The sequence below is a fragment of the Ranitomeya imitator genome, chromosome 5 (assembly GCF_032444005.1).
Source record: "Ranitomeya imitator isolate aRanImi1 chromosome 5, aRanImi1.pri, whole genome shotgun sequence".
Lineage (NCBI taxonomy): Eukaryota > Metazoa > Chordata > Amphibia > Anura > Dendrobatidae > Ranitomeya > Ranitomeya imitator.
The window spans coordinates 575120970-575146168 of record NC_091286.1 but is presented as its reverse complement, the minus strand read 5'-3'; the positions used below and the strand labels follow the sequence as shown (position 1 = coordinate 575146168).

The following is a 25199-nucleotide window of genomic DNA, read 5'->3' as shown; positions in this document are numbered from 1 at the left end:
GCTGACTACACGGGAGACACAGAATACACAGGAGACGCTGACTACACGGGAGACGCTGACTACACGGGCTCCTGCTGGAGGGGGCTGTCCAGGATTTTAGCCCCTGCAGAACTTTTCCTGTTCTGCCCTCACACCATCCTCAGGATCACCGGATACAGAGGTGTCGTCTGTACAGCACGGGCCGGTGAGTGCGGCAGGAACAGGAACCTCGGCGGAGCAGGGCGCAGGAACTACAAGTCAGCAATAGAAGGGTGAGAAGAAAAGGGGGAGGAGCGGGAGCGCGCGTCTTACAGTACGGGCGGGGGCGCGCATGGTGAGCGAAGAGGGCGGCGCGGGGACGCGCGTAGGCATTTGAGCTCCCGTCTCCGCAGCTGCCGGTAAGTGCACGGCCGGGGGGTCTGCAGTCCGGTGCTCCCGGGCTCCATGTGTGGTGGTCGTGGCCGGGGGGTCGTCACTGTCCTGGGAGTGTAGTGTGTGTACCCGCCCCTCATGTGGCTCCGGCCGCTGCTCACTTCTGGCTGCACCTCTGTGAATGGCTGCGGGTGTGAGCCTGGCACAGCTGCCTCTGCCCTCTCCGTGCCACGGCCGGACAGGCTCCGATCCCAGCTGCTGGGACTTGTAGTCCGTGGCTGTGCCGTGTCTGCCGCCACTCGGGGCACGATCGTGATGTTTTCACGTAGCAGCTGTGGATCTGTCCCCACACGTCCTGCAGACTCCGCATTCCTGCGCGGCTCCGCTGCTCCCGACCGTGCGCCCATTGATCGAGCGATGTGATTGATGCGATGATCTGTACAACTGTGTCTGCTGCCCGGTACATGGCCACACATGGTGGGTGAGCGGGGGCCGGACCCCGGGGCTGTGGTCATAGTGCCCCCCACATGCTGGACGAAGGTGGAAACTTTTACTCCCCCGATATCAGCTGCCTTTAGTCCGACTTCGATCACATAGCCTTTTTTAATGGCATGAAGCATATGGGGTCCTGTGTACAGGTGCCCTGTGTACGGGGTGTCCTGCGTATGGGGGTCCTGCGTACGGGGGGGTCCTGCGTATGGGGGGTCCTGTGTACAGGTGCCCTGTGTACGGGGTGTCCTGCGTATGGGGGTCCTGCGTACGGGGGGGTCCTGCGTATGGGGGGGTCCTGTGTACAGGTGCCCTGTGTACGGGGTGTCCTGCGTACAGGTGCCCTGTGTATGGGGGTCCTGCGTACGGGGGGGTCCTGCGTATGGGGGGTCCTGTGTACGGGGTGGTCCTGCGTACAGGTGCCCTGCGTACGGGGGGGTCCTGCGTATGGGGTCCTGCGTATGGGGGGTCCTGCATATGGGGTCCTGCTTATGGGGTGCCCTGCGTACGGGGGTCCTGCGTATACAGAGTGCCCTTTAGGCATTTTTCCTCTGTTTGGCGCTGTTCAGGTCCGTGGCAGATCCATGTAGAGGGGCCCCTCGCTGCTCTGGAGGTGGATGTGGCCCTCGTACTTCTTGGGCCCCTATGCGGTTGCACCATTGTTATTTCCACCCTTCAGATATGTTTTTAGGAGTTTATTTTATCTGTTAATTTTAGGGACAAACTGAATTTTTGCCCAAATTGGACCCATTTGCTTTTGATGGAAACTGAAGTCGCCGGGGGCCCCATTATTATGGGATTTGTCTCGTTTCTGTTTTCCACATAATACAGAACTTTTTCCCCTGCTTAAAATAAAAAAAAAAAACCTAAAAAACTTACATCTAAGTGCACAGAGACAGACCCCATAATAATCAGTGGGGCCCACTACTCTCCTTTGTGTCTGTTAGAAAACGGGTCCATTTTGGGCATGAATTCATCTACGGTATGTTCGTAAAATGGAAGAAACAGAATCCCCAAATACACATGTGAACAGCGGCTTACACTGCGCCACTATTCCTATAATAAGAGGTACGGTGTGGTATATGTGTATAGTAGGAGCGTACGGCTCGGGGTATACAGGCGCCCATTGCATCTGCTGTCGGAGGGGTTGGTAAGAAAATCCCCCCAGTGCCGAACTCCAATGGAGCTCTGAAACAATGAGCTGAAGGGCTCTCCGGTGGCGCTGATTGTTGTCACGTTATAGGCCTGTTTCTATCAGATTTTCATCAGTGTTTGGTCAGTTTTTACCATCAGTTTCATCTGTTTTGGGGGGATATTTTTGCATCTCTGAAGGTTCTTAAGCTACGTCTAATAAACCTAAAAATCGGACAGCGCAATTATGTAACTAGGTTGGCGTCGGTGTGCTGGTGATGGTAAAAATGGACACACGGACCAAACACTGATGGCAAAAATGGACACACGGACCAAACACTCATAGCAAAAATGGACATACGGACCAAACACTGATGGTAAAAATGGACACACGGACCAAACACTGATGGTAAAAATTGACAAACGGACCAAACACTGATGGTAAAAAATGGACACATGGACCAAATATTGATGGCAAATATGGACACACAGATCACACACTGATGGTACAAAATTGGACACACGGACCAAACATTGATGGTAAAAATGGAGACATGGACCAAACACTGATGGTAAAAAATGGATACACGGACCAAACACTGATGGTAAAAAATGGACACACGGACCAAACACTGATGGTCAAAATGGAGACATGGACCAAACACTGATGGTAAAAAATGGATACACGGACCAAACACTGATGGTAAGAAATGGATACACGGACCAAACACTGATGGTAAGAAATGGATACACGGACCAAACACTGATGGCAAAAATGGATACACGGACCAAACACTGATGGTAAAAATTGACAAACGGACCAAACACTGATGGTAAAAAATGGACACATGGACCAAATATTGATGGCAAATATGGACACACAGATCACACACTGATGGTACAAAATTGGACACACGGACCAAACATTGATGGTAAAAATGGAGACATGGACCAAACACTGATGGTAAAAAATGGATACACGGACCAAACACTGATGGTAAGAAATGGATACACGGACCAAACATTGATGGTAAAAATGGAGACATGGACCAAACACTGATGGTAAAAAATGGATACACGGACCAAACACTGATGGTAAGAAATGGATACACGGACCAAACACTGATGGCAAAAATGGATACACGGACCAAACACTGATGGTAAAAATTGACAAACGGACCAAACACTGATGGTAAAAAATGGACACATGGACCAAATATTGATGGCAAATATGGACACACAGATCACACACTGATGGTAAAAATGGACACACGGACCAAACACTGATGGTAAAAATGGACACACGGACCAAACGCTGATGGCAAAAATGGACAAACGGACCAAACACTGATGGTCAAAAATGGACACATAGACCAAACACTGATGGTAAAAAATGGACACACGGACCAAATATTGATGGCAAAAATGGACACACGGACCAAACACTGATGGCAAAAATGGACACACGGACCAAACACTGATGGTAAAAATGGACACATGGACCAAATATTGATGGCAAAAATGGACACACGGACCAAACACTGATGGTAAAAATTAACACATGGACCAAACACTGATGGTAAAAATGGACACATGGACCAAATATTGATGGCAAAAATGGACACACGGACCAAACACTGATGGCAAAAATGGACACACGGACCAAACACTGATGGTAAAAATGGACACATGGACCAAATATTGATGGCAAAAATGGACACACGGACCAAACACTGATGGTAAAAATTAACACATGGACCAAACACTGATGGTAAAAATGGACACATGGACCAAATATTGATGGTTAAAAATGGACACACGGACCAAACACTGATGGTAAAAAATGGACACACGGACCAAACACTGATGGTAAAAATGGACACACGGACCAAACACTGATGGTAAAAATGGACACATGGACCAAATATTGATGGTTAAAAATGGACACACGGACCAAACACTGATGGTAAAAAATGGGCACACGGATCACACACTGATGGTAAAAATGGACACACGGACCAAACACTGATGGTAAAAACGGACACATAGACCAAACACTGATGGTAAAAATGGGCACACGGATCACACACTGATGGTAAAAATGGACAAACGGACCAAACACTGATGGTCAAAAATGGACACACAGACCAAACACTGATGGTAAAAAATGGACACACGGACCAAATATTGATGGCAAAAATGGACACACGGACCAAACACTGATGGCAAAAATGGACACACGGACCAAACACTGATGGTAAAAATGGACACATGGACCAAATATTGATGGCAAAAATGGACACACAGATCACACACTGATGGTAAAAATTAACACACGGACCAAACACTGATGGTAAAAATTGGACACACGGACCAAACACTGATGGTTAAAAATGGACACATTGACCAAACATTGATGGTTAAAAATGGACACACGGACCAAACACTGATGGTAAAAATGGACACACGGACCAAACACTGATGGTAAAAATGGACACACGGACCAAACACTGATGGTAAAAATGGACACACGGACCAAACACTGATGGTAAAAATGGGCACACGAATCACACACTGATGGTAAAAATGGACACACGGACCAAACACTGGTGGTAAAAATGGACACACGGACCAAACACTGATGGTAAAAATGGGCACACGGACCAAACACTGATGGTAAAAATGGACACACGGACCAAACACTGATGGTAAAAACGGACACATGGACCAAACACTGATGACGCCGCTGCCATTTTGTTGCACGTCTGTATTTAAACACGGGTGTGTGAATGAGGCCGTAGATTGTATCAGGCCAATGGGACGGACAGAGAACCCTGCATCTGCTGCAGTCACCGACCTTAGATGTCTGGAATGAATGTTTTGGTCGCACATATGTGCCGTATGTGATGTTACCTAACTTTTATTTTTTTTCTCGATAATGTCAGCCCCAGTGATGATCTGGTTGTGCCCAGCTGCTGCGGCCATGAGACATAATACGGCACCAGGCTTCTTTCCAGCCCGGCATGGCATGCTGGTCTAGTTATGAGTCCCTAGGTCGGAGACGATGGGTTATATCCCGGTATCGTGGCTAATACTTACAGCCATATTGGTCATTGCTTTCCCAGCTCCAGAAGTCGGAGTTGTTGGAAGAACACCCTGACAGGTTGGGTGCGGAGATTAGATTATAAAGTAGTCTGTATGTTCTGGGCTTCCCAGCCGCCATGCAGTCAGTGCTGCTCCCCTCCCACACAGGGAATAATGGGCGCTCATTGTTCTGTGCCTACCCAAATCCTGGCAGCGTTGTGTGTCGCACAGGATGAGGTGGTGTTACCCGGCGCTTATCATCTTCCTCTCCTTCTCCGCTCACTCCTGCAGTCAGACTTCCTCCTCACACTTCTTCTTTTCACTACACATAGGTCTTGGTGTCCTGAGCGGATCGATGGCCGTGTAGTGAGGACGTCTCCGTACAGGCCTTACATACAGACTGGGCGGCCTATAAGGAAATACCACAGTGTCACAGGGTAAGTTCTGCAATCCTTGTTGCTTTGGTCACTTTTTTATATATATTTTAAGGTGAATTTGCCGCCTACTATATGATGCCGTGAAGCTTCGGCCTAGGCAGAGACTTTCTCCTTGTAATTATACGTCCGAACGTTGCTGCTGAGCATGTACTGTACAAAGTAGGCAAAGCGTGAGAAGTCTTGGAGATGTGGAGCTTTCCAGTAGGGCAAGGGTGTCTTTCCTTCTACGCTGGTGATCGGGGAGTGCAAACTCCAGAGCTTTAATTCTTATTATATCAAGTGGGTAAAATGGCAACTTGCTTGTAAAAACGTGCAAATGTACATGTTGCTAAGAGCCTCCATTGTCAAGAACAGAGGGATTTTTAATGATCTGCTCATTGCCTAGACTATTGGCCATTTCTGCAGTCTAGCAGCAGTAGCTGGTTTCCTTGGCAAAGAGTGCAATGTGTACAGGGGTTGTTCATCCTTAGGCTACAGGTCTGCAGTCACACTGTGTGACTGCAGACTTGGGAATCCTCATATCGTACGCACTGCACACTGTGTGGATTCCCCTGGGCAGACATGTGATTTGCACACTCCCGGCCACATTCTGACTGTATCTGACCTTGTTCTGTACACTTGCATTGAGCAAGACGGTGCCTACCCAGTCAGCACATGGCCGCATATGTGCAAATCACATAATTGGGATCATTCGCTCTGCGCTGACACCGGAGAATCCTCATAGGGTGCAGAGCGTGCGAGCTGAGGCTTCACATACAGTGACTGCAGACTTGTAGCCTAAGACTGGACAACCCCTTTTAAAAGTTATTTTCCGTAGTCCTTGTGAACACTGCTCTAAAGCTGGCCCTTTCACATCAGAGAGCGCACAGTTTGGGCCAGTGATAGAACAGGACCACTGGCCCAAACCGTCAATCACTCAGGTGTGCAGCTGCATTCTTGAAAAGAAGATGAGACAACCCCTTTAACCCTGCTGTTGTCTTCGGTCAAAAACGACCGACCTTGAACTTCAATATTCTTTAAAATATTCAAGATGCGGCTCTGAAACCCGTGGCTGACCGACCCATCCTCATTTAAGTCAATCAACCACAAGTTTCAGAATCGCATCTTGAACACCCCCAAAAATACCAAAGTTCAAAATCGGTCTCCCCAGACCGAAGACAACAGCAGGGTTAAGGGAGTTCTCTGAGAATTTAGGGGATAATCCTGTGTTATCTCCAGAGATAAAGACTTTGCACCTTTCTTTCCTTGCAAAGTGAAGTCTATGGTAAAACCTGCAGGATACATAGTCATGCTGAGGATTCACCCAGTGCTTGTCACTTTGTGTCCTAATGAATAGTGTAAATATTATCATATTGCCCAAACCACGCACCCCGCCATGCGTTCTGCGGTTCCTTCCTCAGGGAGTGACGTATAGATGTTCACTATGATAGCCTTGAGAGTGGTAGTGCGAGTGCCTCGTAGCCCAATGTTGTCATCTTCCGGACTACATGAGAGAATGAGGCCGGTATCCGAATATGACTCCTGAAGCCCTGCTGCTTTATTCAATTGTATCTGCATTTTGTAAAAGTGGAGCTGTTCTTCAACACCACGTCAGGCTGTGTGCTGCTCGCGCTACTTTGAGCATCCTGCATAGTCTAAATGTGCTACAGTTACCGCCTGCGTCTCCGGACTTGGACTTGTCTTCCATCACATCTGGCACGTCAGGGGTCTACAATTGTAACGGCAGCTGCCAGCAGAGGATCTTGATGGTTTGCACTAGTGCATTCAGTGTGGCAGAACATTCCTCAGACGTTACATCATTGATCGCAGCCCAGACATGTAAGTGTGGGGGATTTCTGCACTGCTGATCCTACTTGATAATGAATAGATCATCACTTGCATATCATTACCATGTCTGTCCGTGATTTCCATAATTCCACAGCTTTTCCTTCCTGGCATATAATCATATAAGAGAGCTGCCATTGGTTTCACCTTGATAATATTGGTCATGGAACGCCTTGGTAAACATCCCATAGAGTAGTACAATCACAAGTACCCGGCGCACAGGAGATTAATGGTCGCTTTATTTTATCTGCTTGCATGCATAAATTGTTTCATGGATGATGGAAAGGTTTTGTGCCAACTCCTTGCATAATGCGGACAGGTGGCAGCTATCAGTGTGGCCGCAGCTGGCATGGCTGGCACTTGGTACGATATTGATTTTGGTGTATGTCCCATACACTGTATTTATCAGACATTTTGACTATAGAAAATAAATTTACATGGCTACCAGTGTGACCATCCCAATCACATCCTTCTAAATAAAATCTTACTATTAAAGAAGCTGGATGTGATGCCCCTTCCTGGCGTAATGGGAATAGCGGTAATCAGATTGAGAACTATGGGAAGACGTCATGTGAACAGACCCTTATTCAGTGTGCGACCTGCCTGACTGACAGTTATAGAACTATAGAAGCGTGAGTGAGAGAGTGTTCGGGTCCCTATTGACTTCTATGGGGTTCTGGTTTAAGTTCAGGTAGAGTTCTGGTACGCGAACCGAACTTTGGACCAGGGCTGTGGAGTCGGTAAGCCAAACCTCCGACTCCTCAATTTCCATGACACCGACTCCACCAAAATGGGCTCCGACTCCAGGACTCCAACTCCGACTCATTGCCCTGCTTTGGACTAAGGTTCTGTCAAACCAGATGAACCCAAGCATGCACGGGTCCGCTCATCACTATGGGCAAGTCCTGATGATAATGAACTTGTCGCATGGCATGGAGTATGATTGCCATATGACTTATCGCCACCATGAACCTCAAGTTACAGGGGATTTTAGTTGAAAGTGTTGTGGAGGAATGTATCTGTGCACACCATGGCGGCAGGAGCACAGTTTATGTGGCTGCATGTTAGGGGGCTATACGGCCCTGTGCACTCCCCAATGTACCATATATGAGCCCCAAAGAAGTGGATGTTGTGAGGCCGGGGCCATACATAGGGTTTGGGCATAATTCCAGTCCCCGGCCTATGAGATTGGCTGAGTGCAATGTTTCGGCGTCTCCACACTTGTTGTACGCTGTCATTGCTCTGTATTCTGGGTGCTTTATATTAGAATAGAGCAGAGGCCACAAGAACTTGTACTTGGTCAGATTTCGGACAACCAGGGAACTCCACCATATAGGAGATCATTCACCTCTATGAAACCTAGCGTGTGGTGCACAAAAAATGCCACGTGTGAAGTATACAGACTGCCTTCATTTAGGGTCTGTTTGTAGTTATGTTGGTGGTATACTTGGGGAGCATCCAGTATATAGATTAGATGTGTTATCGGATAGCACGCTGCCCAGTGTTACACTATGGGGAAGTGCTGACTAGCGCTTTGTATCTCATGCTGATTTGGCATGAGAAAAAAAAAATTGCACTATGCTGCAAGTGCATTTAATGTACATCAAGACAAGTGTAAAGGTACGTGTGAAACATCAGACTGCACTCAGCTGTCATCCGAGTGCAGTCCAACATCTGCAGACTCAGACAATGGAGAAGATGGAGAAATTAATTTCTCCATCTTCACACCTGTGTTACGATTCTCTCATGTGAGAGAATCTTATCACATTAAGATGACTTTCAGCTCAGACTGTCACCCTTGTCATTAGCATAATCGGCCGGTTTCTCTGGCATGAGAGAACATACACCGTCTGACCCCGGCCTTATAGTGGCATATGTTTGACCAGCAACTCCCATTGTAAATAAACAGCATGGGTATATATACAGGTATATACTACAGGCATATACTCCTGTGTGGAGCACGCTTCCTATGTACAGGGTAGTCTCTGTGTAGTCAGAGCAGCCTTAAGGTACCGTCACATTTAGCGACGCTGCAGCGATCTAGACAACGATCCCGATCGCTGCAGCGTCGCTGTGTGGTCGCTGGAGAGCTGTCACACAGACAGCTCTCCAGCGACCAACGATGCGAAGTCCCCTGGTAACCAGGGTAAACATTGGGTTACTAAGCGCAGGGCCGCGCTTAGTAACCCGATGTTTACCCTGGTTACCAGCGTAAACGTAAAAAAAAACAAACACTACATACTTACATTCCGGTGTCTGTACCCCGGCGCTGTGCTTCTCTGCACTGACTGTGAGCGCCAGCCGGAAAGCAGAGCGGTGACATCACCGCTGTGCTCTGCTTTCCGGCCGGCGCTTACACAGTGCAGAGAAGCACAGCGCCGGGGTACAGACACCGGAATGTAAGTATGTAGTGTTTGGTTTTTTTTACGTTTACGCTGGTAACCAGGGTAAACATTGGGTTACTAAGCGCGGCCCTGCGCTTAGTAACCCGATGTTTACCCTGGTTACCAGTGAAGACATCGCTGAATCGGTGTCACACACGCCGATTCAGCGATGTCTGCAGGGAGTCCAGCGACGAAATAAAGTTCTGGACTTTCTGCTCCGACCAACGATGTCACAGCAAGATCCAGATCGCTGCTGCCTGTCAAACTGAACGATATCGCTATCCAGGACGCTGCAACGTCACAGATCGCTAGCGATATCGTTCAGTGTGACGGTACCTTTACAGTAATGGCTCCGACCTCGCTGATTTTACTCATATGCAAAAACAGATCCATGTTTTCTCAGTGTCTCTGTTTTTACCATCAGTGTTTCATCACTTTTTTATTTATTTTTTTTTTTTTATGAATGAGAAATAAAAAAATAAATTGAGCTGCTTCCTAAACATTACATTATTACGTTCTGTCATCAGCTGCAAAGCACTCTAGGTCCTAAAAAGAAAAAAAATCCTGAATGTGATGATATCCTAGAGTGCAAGGTTTCATCACTTTCAGGATTTTTTTCTTTTTAGTGGTAGACTGTGTTATCACCTTGTGGTGTGTGCGTTTTGTCTGTCTACTGTATATGCCAGAAGGCTTCCACATGAGCACAGACTATCTGTCTCTACACACCAGTCTTCCTGCCCGGTTCCTGATTTCCTTGATTGACAGGTTTGTCACCATGTACACCCATAAGCCTTTACTTATATAGCGCCATCATATTCTGCAGCGCTTTACAGACCTTATTATCGCTGTCCCCATTGGGGCTCACAATTTAGATTCCCTATGGAGTGTGGGAGGAAACCGCAGGACACAAACACGGAGAGAACATACAAACTCCTTGCAGGTGTTTTCCTTGATGGGATTAGAACCCAGGACCCCAGTGCTGCAAGGCTGCTGTGCTAACCACTGAGCCACCGTGCTCCCTGTCCAGTCTGCACTCTTGAAGTTGTGTCAAGGTGATCCGCTCCCACTTATACAGTAGACAATGATAACAAGACCGGCACTCGCATGTGTTAGTCATTTTTCAAGATTTATTCAATCAGATCATCATAAAACATTAATGTTGCATTTTGGGTCCACCTGAACTTTTTTAAACCTGATCCCACGTGGATAACACATCTCAAACAGGACCTCATAACTCCGTACCATATTCATAAGTGGCTCTATTATTGTCCATGTACACACAAGGAAAGACCTGTCAGTCAAGAGCGCCAGGGAGGAGCCGGCCGCTAGTCTTCCAATATCAGCACCATTCTGGAACCCTTGTATGTTTCTTACTGTATCTCTTCATATATCTGGCATCGGATAACTGTGGCAGCACTGATGGGCACTGAGACTTCTATACAGACCAGCGCTGCCCCATAGTTCTGCATTCTGAGCTATTGACTCACATCCCACAGGTGCCGGCTTGGCATGTGCTTAGGTTCGGGCGTCAGGTGGGTGCCAACTTCTGTTTTGGGCCGTGTTTTTAGATACCGTTCAAGGCACAGAAAACTGAACTTTCCCTAGAGGGCTATAAAGCCAGAACAGCAGCGATGTCATAACCGGTATGTGCATGATCCTGCCGAGTCAGCAGAACATGGATTTCCTCTGCGTGTTGAAACTCCTATGTCCATGGACCATGTGGATGTGATCTGTTCGCTAGTACGTTGTCAGCTCTGCGTGCCCTTTGTCTGGGCTGTGCCACAATGCCCGAAATTATCAATTTTAATTTAACCCCTTGTAATTTATATGGATGGGATGTACCTGCAGCGACAGTGAGCGCATGTATCATCTGTGTATCTTCTATATATCATCTGTCTATCATCTATGCATCTATGTATCTTCTGTGTATCTTCTGTGTATCTTCTGTGTATCATCTATGTATCTTCTGTGTATCTTCTGTGTATCTTCTGTGTATCTTCTGTGTATCTTCTGTGTATCATCTATGTATCTTCTGTGTATCTTCTGTGTATCTTCTGTCTATCATCTATGCATCTATGTATCTTCTGTGTATCGTCTATGTATCATCTGTGTATCTTCTGTGTATCTTCTATGCATCATCTGTGTATCTTCTGTGTATCTTCTGTCTATCATCTATGCATCTATGTATCTTCTGTGTATCTTCTGTGTATCTTCTGTGTATCTTCTATGCATCATCTGTGTATCTTCTGTGTATCTTCTGTCTATCATCTATGCATCTATGTATGTTCTGTGTATCTTCTATGTATCTTCTGTGTATCTTCTGTGTATCTTCTATGCATTTTCTGTGTATCTTCTATGTATCATCTGTGTATCTTCTGTATATCTTCTGTGTATCATCTGTGTATCATCTGTGTATCTTCTGTGTATCTTCTGTGTATCTTCTGTGTATCATCTGTGTATCATCTGTGTATCTTCTATGTATCGTCTGTGTATCTTCTGTGTATCATCTGTGTATCTTCTATGTATCTTCTATGTATCTTCTGTGTATCTTCTATGCATCATCTGTGTATCTTCTGTGTATCTTCTGTCTATCATCTATGCATCTATGTATGTTCTGTGTATCTTCTATGTATCTTCTGTGTATCTTCTGTGTATCTTCTATGCATCTTCTGTGTATCTTCTATGTATCTTCTGTGTATCTTCTATGTATCATCTGTGTATCTTCTATGCATCTTCTATGCATCTTCTGTGTATCTTCTGTGTATCATCTGTGTATCATCTGTGTATCTTCTGTGTATCTTCTGTGTATCTTCTGTGTATCTTCTGTATATCTTCTGTGTATCATCTGTGTATCATCTGTGTATCATCTGTGTATCTTCTGTGTATCTTCTGTGTATCTTCTGTGTATCTTCTGTGTATCTTCTGTGTATCATCTATGTATCATCTGTGTATCTTCTGTGTATCATCTGTGTATCTTCTGTGCTTCTGTGTATCATCTCTGTATCTTCTGTGTATCTTCTGTGTATCTTCTGTGTATCTTCTGTGTATCATCTGTGTATCATCTGTGTATCTTCTGTGTATCATCTGTGTATCTTCTGTGTATCTTCTGTGTATCATCTGTGTATCTTCTGTGTATCTTCTGTGTATCATCTATGTATCATCTGTGTATCATCTGTGTATCATCTGTGTATCATCTGTGCATCATCTGTGCATCATCTGTGTATCATCTGTGTATCATCTGTGTATCATCTGTGTATCTTCTGTGTATCTTCTGTGTATCATCTGTGTATCTTCTGTGTATCTTCTGTGTATCATCTATGTATCTTCTGTGTATCTTCTGTGTATCTTCTATGTATCTTCTGTGTATCTTCTGTGTATCTTCTGTGTATCATCTGTGTATCTTCTGTGTATCTTCTGTGTATCTTCTGTGTATCATCTGTGTATCTTCTGTGTATCTTCTGTGTATCATCTATGTATCTTCTGTGTATCATCTGTGTATCTTCTATGCATCTTCTATGTATCTTCTGTGTATCTTCTGTGTATCTTCTGTGTATCTTCTATGTATCTTCTGTGTATCTTCTGTGTATCTTCTGTGTATCTTCTATGCATCATCTATGTATCATCTGTGTATCTTCTATGCATCTTCTGTGTATCTTCTGTGTATCTTCTGTGTATCTTCTGTGTATCTTCTGTGTATCTTCTGTGTATCTTCTATGTATCTTCTATGTATGGCTACGTTCACATTAGCGTTGCGTCGGGCGCAGCCGCGGCGACGCATGCGTCATGCGCCCCTATATTTAACATGGTGGGCGCATGGACATGCGTTGCACTTGCGTTTTGTGACGCATGCGTCACTGTGGCGCATGCGTCAGGGCGCAGAGGACGCTGCATGATGCAGTTTTTTCTGCGCCAAAAACCATGCAAAAGTGGACGCATGCGTCACAAAACGCTGCATTGTGCATGCGTTTACATTTGCGTTGCGTCGCCGGCGCTGCACCGCACAACGCAAATGTGAACGTAGCCTATCATCTATGTATCTTCTATGTATCATCTATGTATCATCTGTGTATCTTCTATGTTTCTTCTGTGTATCATCTATGTATCATCTGTGTATCTTCTATGTTTCTTCTGTGTATCATCTATGTATCTTCTATGTATCTATGACTGGGCAGTTAACCCCTTCCCGACCTTTGACGCCACGTAGGCGTCATGAAAGTCGGTGCCATTCCGACCCATGACGCCTATGCGGCGTCATGGAAAGATCGCGTCCCTGCAGATCGGGTGAAAGGGTTAACTCCCATTTCACCCGATCTGCAGGGACAGGGGGAGTGGTAGTTTAGCCCAGGGGGGGTGGCTTCACCCCCTCGTGGCTACGATCGCTCTGATTGGCTGTTGAAAGTGAAACTGCCAATCAGAGCGATTTGTAATATTTCACCCATTATAACGGGTGAAATATTACAATCCAGCCATGGCCGATGCTGAAATATCATCGGCCATGGCTGGAAATACTAGTGTGCCCCCACCCCACCCCTCCGATCGCCCCCCCACCCCCCCGATCTGGCCGGTACACTGCTCCGGCTCCCCTCCGTCCAGTGCTCCGCTCCCCCCCCGTGCTCGTGTCCGCTCCCCCCGTGCTCCAATCACCCCCCCGTGCTCCAATCACCCCCCCTGCACTCCGTTCCACCCCCCCGGTGCTCCGTTCCACCCCCCCGTGCTCCATTCCAGCCCCCCCGTGCTCCGTTCCACGCCCCCCGCGCTCCGTTCCACCCCTCCCGCGCTCCGATTCCCCCCCCCGTGCTCTGATCCCCCCCCCCGTGGTCCCCCCCCACCCTATCATACTTACCGATCCAGCCGTGGTCCCGTCCATCTTCTCCCGGGCGCCGCCATCTTCCAAAATGGCGGGCGCATGCGCAGTGCGCCCGCCGAATCTGCCGGCCGGCAGATTCGTTCCAAAGTGCATTTTGATCACTGAGATATAATCTATCTCAGTGATCAAAATAAAAAAAATAATAAATGACCCCCCCCCTTTGTCACCCCCATAGGTAGGGACAATAAAAAAATAAAGAAATTTTTTTTTTCCACTAATGTTAGAATAGGGTTAGGGTTAGGGGTAGGGTTAGGGTTAGGGCTAGGGGTAGGGTTAGGGTTAGGGGTAGGGTTAGGGGTAGGGTTAGGGTTAGGGGTAGGGTTAGGGGTAGGGTTAGGGCTAGGGTTAGGGTTAGGAATGTGCACACGTATTCTGGTCCTCTGCGGATTTTTCCGCTGCGGATTTGATAAATCCGCAGTGCTAAACCGCTGCGGATTTATGGCGGATTTACCGCGTTTTTTTCTGCGCATTTCACTGCGGTTTTACAATTGCGATTTTCTATTGGAGCAGTTGTAAAACCGCTGCGGAATCCGCACAAAGAAGTGACATGCTGCGGAATGTAAACCGCTGCGTTTCCGTGCAGTTTTTCCGCAGCATGTGCACAGCGATTTTTGTTTCCCATAGGTTTACATTGAACTGTACACTCATGGGAAACTGCTGCGGATCCGCAGCGTGTGCACATACCTTTAGAATTAGGCTATGTGCACACGGTGCGGATTTGGCTGCGGATCCGCAGCAGTGTTCCATCAGGTTTACAGTACCATGTAAACATATGAAAAACCAAATCCGCTGTGCCCATGGTGCGGAAAATACCGCGCGGGAACGCTGCGTTGTATTTTCCGCAGCATGTCAATTCTTTGTGCGGATTCCGCAGCGTTTTACACCTGTTCCTCAATAGGAATCCGCAGGTGAAATCCGCACAAAAAACACTGGAAATCCGCGGAAAATCCGCAGGTAAAACACAGTGCCTTTTACCCGCAGATTTTTCAAAAATGGTGCGGAAATATCTCACACGAATCCGCAACGTGGGCACATGGCCTTAGGGTTAGGGTTGGAATTAGGGTTGTGGTTAGGGTTAGGGGTGTGTTGGGGTTAGGGTTGTGGTTAGGGGTGTGTTGGGGTTAGGGTTGTGATTAGGATTATGGCTACAGTTGGGATTAGGGTTAGGGGTGTGTTGGGGTTAGTGTTGGAGTTAGAATTGAGGGGTTACCACTGTTTAGGCACATCAGGGGTCTCCAAACGCAACATGGCGCCACCATTGATTCCAGCCAATCTCGTATTCAAAAAGTCAAATGGTGCTCCCTCACTTCCGAGCCCTGACGTGTGCCCAAACAGTGGTTTACCCCCACATATGGGGTACCAGCATACTCAGGACAAACTGCGCAACAATTACTGGGGTCCAATTTCTCCTGTTACCCTTGTGAATCTAAAAAAATGCTTGCTAAAACATAATTTTTGAGGAAAGAAAAATGATTTTTTATTTTCACGGCTCTGCGTTGTAAACGTCTGTGAAGCACTTGGGGGTTCAAAGTGCTCACCACATATCTAGATAAGTTCCTTGGGGGGTCTAGTTTCTAAAATGGGGTCACTTGTGGGGGGTCTCTACTGTTTAGGCACACCAGGGGCTCTGCAAACGCAACGTGACACCCGCAGACCATTCCATCAAAGTCTGCATTTCAAAAGTCACTACTTCCCTTCTGAGCCCCGACGTGTGCCCAAACAGTGGTTTACCCCCACATATGGGGTATCAGCGTACTCAGGAGAAACTGGACAACAACTTTTGGGGTCCAATTTCTCCTGTAACCCTTGGGAAAATAAAAAATTCTGGGCTAAATAATTATTTTTGAGGAAAGAAAACGTATTTATTATTTTCACGGCTCTGCATTATAAACTTCTATGAAGCACTTGGGGGTTCAAAGTGCTCACCACACATCTAGATAAGTTCCTTTCAGGGTCTAGTTTCCAAAATGGGGTCACTTGTGGGGGGTTTCTACTGTTTAGGCACATCAGGGGCTCTGCAAACGCAACGTGACGCCCGCAGAGCATTCCATCAAAGTCTGCATTTCAAAACGTCACTACTTCAATTCCAAGCCCCGGCATGTGCCCAAACAGTAGTTTACCCCCACATATGGGGTATCACCGTACTCAGGAGAAACTGGACAACAACTTTTGGGGTCAAATTTCTCCTGTTACCCTTGGGAAAATTAAAAAATTCTGGGCTAAATAATTATTTTTGAGGAAAGAAAACGTATTTATTATTTTCACGGCTCTGCATTATAAACTTCTATGAAGCACTTGGGGGTTCAAAGTGCTCACCACACATCTAGATAAGTTCCTTTGGGGGTCTAGTTTCCAAAATGGGGTCACTTGTGGGGGGTTTCTACTGTTAAGCCACATCAGGGGCTCTGCAAACGCAACGTGACGCCCACAGAGCATTCCATCAAAGTCTGCATTTCAAAACGTCACTACTTCACTTCCGAGCCCCGGCATGTGCCCAAACAGTGATTTACCCCCACATATGGGGTATCAGCGTACTCAGGAGAAACTGGACAACAACTTTTGGGGTCAAATTTCTCCTGTTACCCTTGGGAAAATAAAAAATTGCAGGCTAAAAGATCATTTTTGAGAAAATAATTTTTTTTTTTATTTTCATGGCTCTGCGTTATAAACTTCTGTGAAGCACTTGGGGGTTCAAAGTCCTCACCACACATCTAGATTAGTTCCTTTGGGGGTCTAGTTTCCAAAATGGTGTCATTTCTGGGGGATCTCCAATGTTTAAGCACACAGGGGCTCTCCAAACGTGACATGGTGTCCGCTAATGATTGGAGCTAATTTTCCATTTAAAAAGCCAAATGGCGTGCCATCCCTTCCGAGCCCTGCCGTGCGCCCAACAGTGGTTTACCCCCACATATGGGGTATCAGCGTACTCAGGACAAACTGGACAACAATATTTGGGGTCCAATTTCTCCCATTATCCTTGGCAAAATAGGAAATTCCAGGCTAAAAAATCATTTTTGAGGAAAGAAAAATTATTTTTTATTTTCATGGCTCTGCGTTATAAACTTCTGTGAAGCACCTGGGGGTTTAAAGTGCTCAATATGCATCTAGATAAGTTCCTTGGGGGGTCTAGTTTCCAAAATGGGGTCACTTGTGGGGGAGCTCCAATGTTTAGGCACACAGGGGGCTCTCCAAACGCGACATGGTGTCCGCTAACAATTGGAGCTAATTTTCCATTCAAAAAGTCAAATGGCGCGCCTTCCCTTCCGAGCCCTGCCGTGTGCCCAAACAGTGGTTTACCCCCACATATGAGGTATCGGCGTACTCGGGAGAAATTGCCCAACAAATTTTATGATCCATTTTATCCTACTGCCCATGTGAAAATGAAAAAATTGAGGCGAAAATAATTTTTTTGTGAAAAAAAAGTACTTTTTCATTTTTACAGATCAATTTGTGAAGCACCTGAGGGTTTAAAGTGCTCACTAGGCATCTAAATAAGTTCCTTGGGGGGTCTAGTTTCCAAAATGGGGTCACTTGTGGGGGAGCGCCAATGTTTAGGCACACAGGAGCTATCCAAACGCGACATGGTGTCCGCTAACGATGGAAATAATTTTTCATTCAAAAAGTCAAATGGCGCTCCTTCCCTTCCGAGCCTTACCATGTGCCCAAACAGTGGTTTACCCCCACATGTGAGGTATTGGTGTACTCAGGAGAAATTGCCCAACACATTTTAGGATCCATTTTATCCTGTTGCCCATGTGAAAATGAAAAAATTGAGGCTAAAAGAATTTTTTTGTGAAAAAAAAGTACTTTTTCATTTTTACGGATCAATTTGTGAAGCACCTGGGGGTTCAAAGTGCTCACTATGCATCTAGATAAGTTCCTTGGGGCGTCTAGTTTCCAAAATGGGGTCATTTGTGGGGGAGCTCCAATTTTTAGGCACACGGGGGCTCTCCAAACGTGACATGGTGTCCGCTAAAGAGTGGAGCCAATTTTTGATTCAAAAAGTCAAATGGCGCTCCTTCCCTTCCAAGCCCTGCCGTGCGCCCAAACAGTGGTTTACCCCCACATATGAGGTATCAGCGTACTCAGGACAAATTGGACAACAACTTTCGTGGTTCAGTTTCTCCTTTTACCATTGGGAAAATAAAAAAATTGTTGCTAAAAGATAATTTTTGTGACTAAAAAGTTAAATGTTCATTTTTTCCTTCCATGTTGCTTCTGCTGCTGTGAAGCACCTGAAGGGTTAATAAACTTCTTGAATGTGGTTTTGAGTACCTTGAGGGGTGCAGTTTTTAGAATGGTGTCACTTTTGGGTATTTTCAGCCATATAGACCCCTCAAACTGACTTCAAATGTGAGGTGGTCCCTAAAAAAAATGGTTTTGTAAATTTCGTTGTAAAAATGACAAATCGCTGGTCAAATTTTAACCCTTATAACTTCCTAACAAAAAAAAATTTTGTTTCCAAAATTGTGCTGATGTAAAGTAAACATGTGGGAAATGTTATTTATTAACTATTTTGTGTCACATATCTCTCTGGTTTAACAGAATAAAAATTCAAAATGTGAAAATTGCGAAATTTTCAAAATTTTCGCCAAATTTCCGTGTTTATCACAAATAAATGCAGAATTTATTGACCTAAATTTACCACTAACATGAAGCCCAATATGTCACGAAAAAACAATCTCAGAACCGCTAGGATCCGTTGAAGCGTTCCTGAGTTATTACCTCATAAAGGGACACTGGTCAGAATTGCAAAAAACGGCAAGGTCTTTAAGGTCAAAATAGGCTGGGTCATGAAGGGGTTAACTTACAGGGTTACAGTCTGTTTAGAAAGGATCATAAGAATCGGAGAGGAGGAGGGGTTTGTCTCTATGTAAAGTCTTGTCTAAAGTCCACTTTAAGGGAGGATATTAGCGAAGGAAATGAGGATGTCGAGTCCATATGGGTCGAAATTCATGGAGGGAAAAATGGTAACAAAATTCTCATTGGGGTCTGTTAAAAACCCCCAAATATAACAGAAACCATGGAAAGTCTACTTCTAAAGCAGATAGATGAAGCTGCAACCCATAATGAGGTCCTGGTTATGGGGGACTTTAACTACCCGGATATTAACTGGGAAACAGAAACCTGTGAAACTCATAAAGGCAACAGGTTTCTGCTAATAACCAAGAAAAATTATCTTTCACAATTGGTGCAGAATCCAACCAGAGGAGCAGCACTTTTAGACCTAATACTATCTAATAGACCTGACAGAATAACAAATCTGCAGGTGGTCGGGCATCTAGGAAATAGCGACCACAATATTGTGCAGTTTCACCTGTCTTTCACTAGGGGGACTTGTCAGGGAGTCACAAAAACACTGAACTTTAGGAAGGCAAAGTTTGACCAGCTTAGAGATGCCCTTAATCTGGTAGACTGGGACAATATCCTCAGAAATAAGAATACAGATAATAAATGGAACATGTTTAAGAACATCCTAAATAGGCAGTGTAAGCGGTTTATACCTTGTGGGAATAAAAGGACTAGAAATAGGAAAAACCCAATGTGGCTAAACAAAGAAGTAAGACAGGCAATTAACAGTAAAAAGAAAGCATTTGCACTACTAAAGCAGGATGGCACCATTGAAGCTCTAAAAAACTATAGGGAGAAAAATACTTTATCTAAAAAACTAATTAAAGCTGCCAAAAAGGAAACAGAGAAGTACATTGCTAAGGAGAGTAAAACTAATCCCAAACTGTTCTTCAACTATATCAATAGTAAAAGAATAAAAACTGAAAATGTAGGCCCCTTAAAAAATAGTGAGGAAAGAATGGTTGTAGATGACGAGGAAAAAGCTAACATATTAAACACCTTCTTCTCCACGGTATTCACGGTGGAAAATGAAATGCTAGGTGAAATCCCAAGAAACAATGAAATCCCTATATTAAGGGTCACCAATCTAACCCAAGAAGAGGTGCGAAACCGGCTAAATAAGATTAAAATAGATAAATCTCCGGGTCCGGATGGCATACACCCACGAGTACTAAGAGAACTAAGTAATGTAATAGATAAACCATTATTTCTTATTTTTAGGGACTCTATAGCGACAGGGTCTGTTCCGCAGGACTGGCGCATAGCAAATGTGGTGCCAATATTCAAAAAGGGCTCTAAAAGTGAACCTGGAAATTATAGGCCAGTAAGTCTAACCTCTATTGTTGGTAAAATATTTGAAGGGTTTCTGAGGGATGTTATTCTGGATTATCTCAATGAGAATAACTGTTTAACTCCATATCAGCATGGGTTTATGAGAAATCGCTCCTGTCAAACCAATCTAATCAGTTTTTATGAAGAGGTAAGCTATAGGCTGGACCACGGTGAGTCATTGGACGTGGTATATCTCGATTTTTCCAAAGCGTTTGATACCGTGCCACACAAGAGGTTGGTACACAAAATGAGAATGCTTGGTCTGGGGGAAAATGTGTGTAAATGGGTTAGTAACTGGCTTAGTGATAGAAAGCAGAGGGTGGTTATAAATGGTATAGTCTCTAACTGGGTCGCTGTGACCAGTGGGGTACCGCAGGGGTCAGTATTGGGACCTGTTCTCTTCAACATATTCATTAATGATCTGGTAGAAGGTTTACACAGTAAAATATCGATATTTGCAGATGATACAAAACTATGTAAAGCAGTTAATACAAGAGAAGATAGTATTCTGCTACAGATGGATCTGGATAAGTTGGAAACTTGGGCTGAAAGGTGGCAGATGAGGTTTAACAATGATAAATGTAAGGTTATACACATGGGAAGAGGGAATCAATATCACCATTACACACTGAACGGGAAACCACTGGGTAAATCTGACAGGGAGAAGGACTTGGGGATCCTAGTTAATGATGATCTTACCTGGAGCAGCCAGTGCCAGGCAGCAGCTGCCAAGGCAAACAGGATCATGGGGTGCATTAAAAGAGGTCTGGATACACATGATGAGAGCATTATACTGCCTCTGTACAAATCCCTAGTTAGACCGCACATGGAGTACTGTGTCCAGTTTTGGGCACCGGTGCTCAGGAAGGATATAATGGAACTAGAGAGAGTACAAAGGAGGGCAACAAAATTAATAAAGGGGATGGGAGAACTACAATACCCAGATAGATTAGCGAAATTAGGATTATTTAGTCTAGAAAAAAGACGACTGAGGGGCGATCTAATAACCATGTATAAGTATATAAGGGGACAATACAAATATCTCGCTGAGGATCTGTTTATACCAAGGAAGGTGACGGGCACAAGGGGGCATTCTTTGCGTCTGGAGGAGAGAAGGTTTTTCCACCAACATAGAAGAGGATTCTTTACTGTTAGGGCAGTGAGAATCTGGAATTGCTTGCCTGAGGAGGTGGTGATGGCGAACTCAGTCGAGGGGTTCAAGAGAGGCCTGGATGTCTTCCTGGAGCAGAACAATATTGTATCATACAATTATTAGGTTCTGTAGAAGGACGTAGATCTGGGGATTTATTATGATGGAATATAGGCTGAACTGGATGGACAAATGTCTTTTTTCGGCCTTACTAACTATGTTACTAACTATGTTACTATCTTCTGTGTATCTTCTATGTATCTTCTGTGTATCTTCTATGTATCTTCTAAGTATCTTCTGTGTATCATCTGTGTATCTTCTGTGTATCTTCTGTGTATCTTCTATGTATCTTCTATGTATCTTCTATATCTTCTGTGTATCTTCTGTGTATCTTCTGTGTATCTTCTGTGTATCTTCTGTGTATCATCTATGTATCATCTACAGTTAGGGCCAGAAATATTTGGACAGTGACACAAGTTTTGTTATTTTAGCTGTTTACAAAAACATGTTCAGAAATACAATTATATATATAATATGGGCTGAAAGTGCACACAACCAGCTGCAATATGATAGTTTCCACATCCAAATCGGAGAAAGGGTTTTGGAATCATAGCTCTGTAATGCATAGCGTCCTCTTTTTCAAGGGACCAAAAGTAATTGGACAATGGACTCTAAGGGCTGCAATTAACTCTGAAGGCGTCTCCCTCGTTAACCTGTAATCAATGAAGTAGTTAAAAGGTCAGGGGTGGATTCCAGGTGTGTGGTTTTGCATTTGGAAGCTGTTGCTGTGAGCAGACAACATGCGGTCAAAGGAACTCTCAATTGAGGTGAAGCAGAACATCCTGAGGCTGAAAAAAAAGAAAAAATCCATCAGAGAGATAGCAGACATGCTTGGAGTAGCAAAATCAACAGTTGGGTACATTCTGAGAAAAAAGGAATTGACTGGTGAGCTTGGGAACTCAAAAAGGCCTGGGCGTCCACGGATGACAACAGTGGTGGATGATCGCCGCATACTTAATTTGGTGAAGAAGAACCCGTTCACAACATCAACTGAAGTCCAGAACACTCTCAGTGAAGTAGGTGTATCTGTCTCTAAGTCAACAGTAAAGAGAAGACTCCATGACAGTAAATACAAAGGGTTCACATCTAGATGCAAACCATTCATCAATACCAAAAATAGACAGGCCAGAGTTAAATTTGCAGAAAAACACCTCAAGAAGCCAGCTCAGTTCTGGAAAAGTATTCTATGGACAGATGAGACAAAGATCAACCTGTACCAGAATGATGGGAAGAAAAAAGTTTGGAGAAGAAAGGGAACGGCACATGATCCAAGGCACACCACATCCTCTGTAAAACATGGTGGAGGCAACGTGATGGCATGGGCATGCATGGCTTTCAATGGCACTGGGTCACTTGTGTTTATTGATGACATAAGAGCAGACAAGAGTAGCCGGATGAATTCTGAAGTGTACCGGGATATACTTTCAGCCCAGATTCAGCCAAATGCTGCAATGTTGATTGGACGGCGCTTCATAGTACAGATGGACAATGACCCCAAGCATACAGCCAAAGCTACCCAGGAGTTCATGAGTGCCAAAAAGTGGAACATTCTGCAATGGCCAAGTCAATCTCCAGATCTAAACCCAATTGAGCATGCATTTCACTTGCTCAAATCCAGACATAAGACGGAAAGACCCACAAACAAGCAAGACCTGAAGGCTGCGGCTGTAAAGGCCTGGCAAAGCATTAAGAAGGAGGAAACCCAGCGTTTGGTGATGTCCATGGGTTCCAGACTTAAGGCAGTGATTGCCTCCAAAGGATTTGCAACAAAATATTGAAACTAAAAATATTTTGTTTGGGTTATGTTTATTTGTCCAATTACTTTTGACCTCCTAAAATGTTGAGTGTTTGTAAAGAAATGTGTACAATTCCTACATTTTCTATCAGATATTTTTGTTCAACCCTTCAAATTAAACGTTACAATCTGCACTTGAATTCTGTTGTAGAGGTTTCATTTCAAATCCAATGTGGTGGCATGCAGAGCCCAAATCGCGAAAATTGTGTCACTGTCCAAATATTTCTGGCCCTAACTCTATGTATCATCTATGTATCATCTGTGTATCTTCTGTGTATCATCTATGCATCTGTGTATCTTCTGTGTATCTACTATGTATCTTCTGTGTATCTTCTATGTATCTTCTGTGTATCTTCTATGTATCTTCTATGTATCTTCTGTGTATGTTCTGTGTATCTTCTGTGTATCTTCTATGTATCTTCTGTGTATCTTCTGTGTATCTTCTGTGTATCTTCTGTGTATCTTCTGTGTATCATCTATGTATCTTCTATGTATCTTCTGTGTATCATCTATGTATCTTCTGTGTATCTTCTGTGTATCTTCTGTGTATCTTCTGTGTATCTTCTGTGTATTTTCTATGTATCTTCTGTGTATCTTCTGTGTATCATCTGTGTATCTTCTGTGTATCTTCTGTGTATCTTCTGTGTATCTTCTATGTATCTTCTATGTTTCTTCTGTGTATCATCTATGTATCTTCTGTGTATCTTCTATGTTTCTTCTGTGTATCTTCTGTGTATCTTCTGTGTATTTTCTATGTATCTTCTGTGTATCATCTGTGTATCTTCTGTGTATCATCTGTGTATCTTCTATGTATCTTCTATGTATCTTCTATGTATCATCTGTGTATCTTCTATGTATCTTCTATGTTTCTTCTGTGTATCATCTATGTATCATCTGTGTATCTTCTATGTTTCTTCTGTGTATCTTCTGTGTATTTTCTATATCTTCTGTGTATCTTCTATGTATCTTCTGTGTATCATCTATGTATCATCTATGTATCATCTGTGTATCTTCTATGTATCTTCTAAGTATCTTCTGTGTATCTTCTATGTATCTTCTGTGTATCTTCTGTGTATCTTCTGTGTATCTTCTGTGTATCTTCTGTGTATCTTCTGTGTATCTTCTGTGTATCTTCTGTGTATCATCTATGTATCTTCTGTGTATCATCTATGTATCATCTAAGTATCATCTGTGTATCTTCTGTGTATCATCTATGAATCTGTGTATCTTCTGTGTATCTACTATGTATCTTCTGTATATCTTCTATGTATCTTCTGTGTATCTTCTGTGTATCTTCTATGTATCTTCTGTGTATCTTCTGTGTATCTTCTGTGTATCTTCTGTGTATCATCTGTGTATCTTCTGTGTATCTTCTATGTATCTTCTATGTATCATCTGTGTATCTTCTATGTATCTTCTATGTTTCTTCTGTGTATCATCTATG

The 25199-nt window shown here is 44.4% G+C and overlaps 1 protein-coding gene across 2 annotated transcripts in view; it reads left to right on the top strand.

Moving 5' to 3' along the window:
• The first annotated feature begins 291 nt into the window (after window positions 1–291).
• The window catches only part of PIK3CB (phosphatidylinositol-4,5-bisphosphate 3-kinase catalytic subunit beta), a 256475-nt gene continuing 231567 nt past the window's right edge, over window positions 292–25199 (top strand). For both annotated transcript variants that reach the window (XR_011312507.1, XM_069727815.1), the window contains exons 1-2: window positions 292–377; window positions 5388–5492. The gene's annotated coding sequence lies outside the window, so the exon portion shown is untranslated. The remainder of the gene's footprint in view (window positions 378–5387; window positions 5493–25199) is intronic.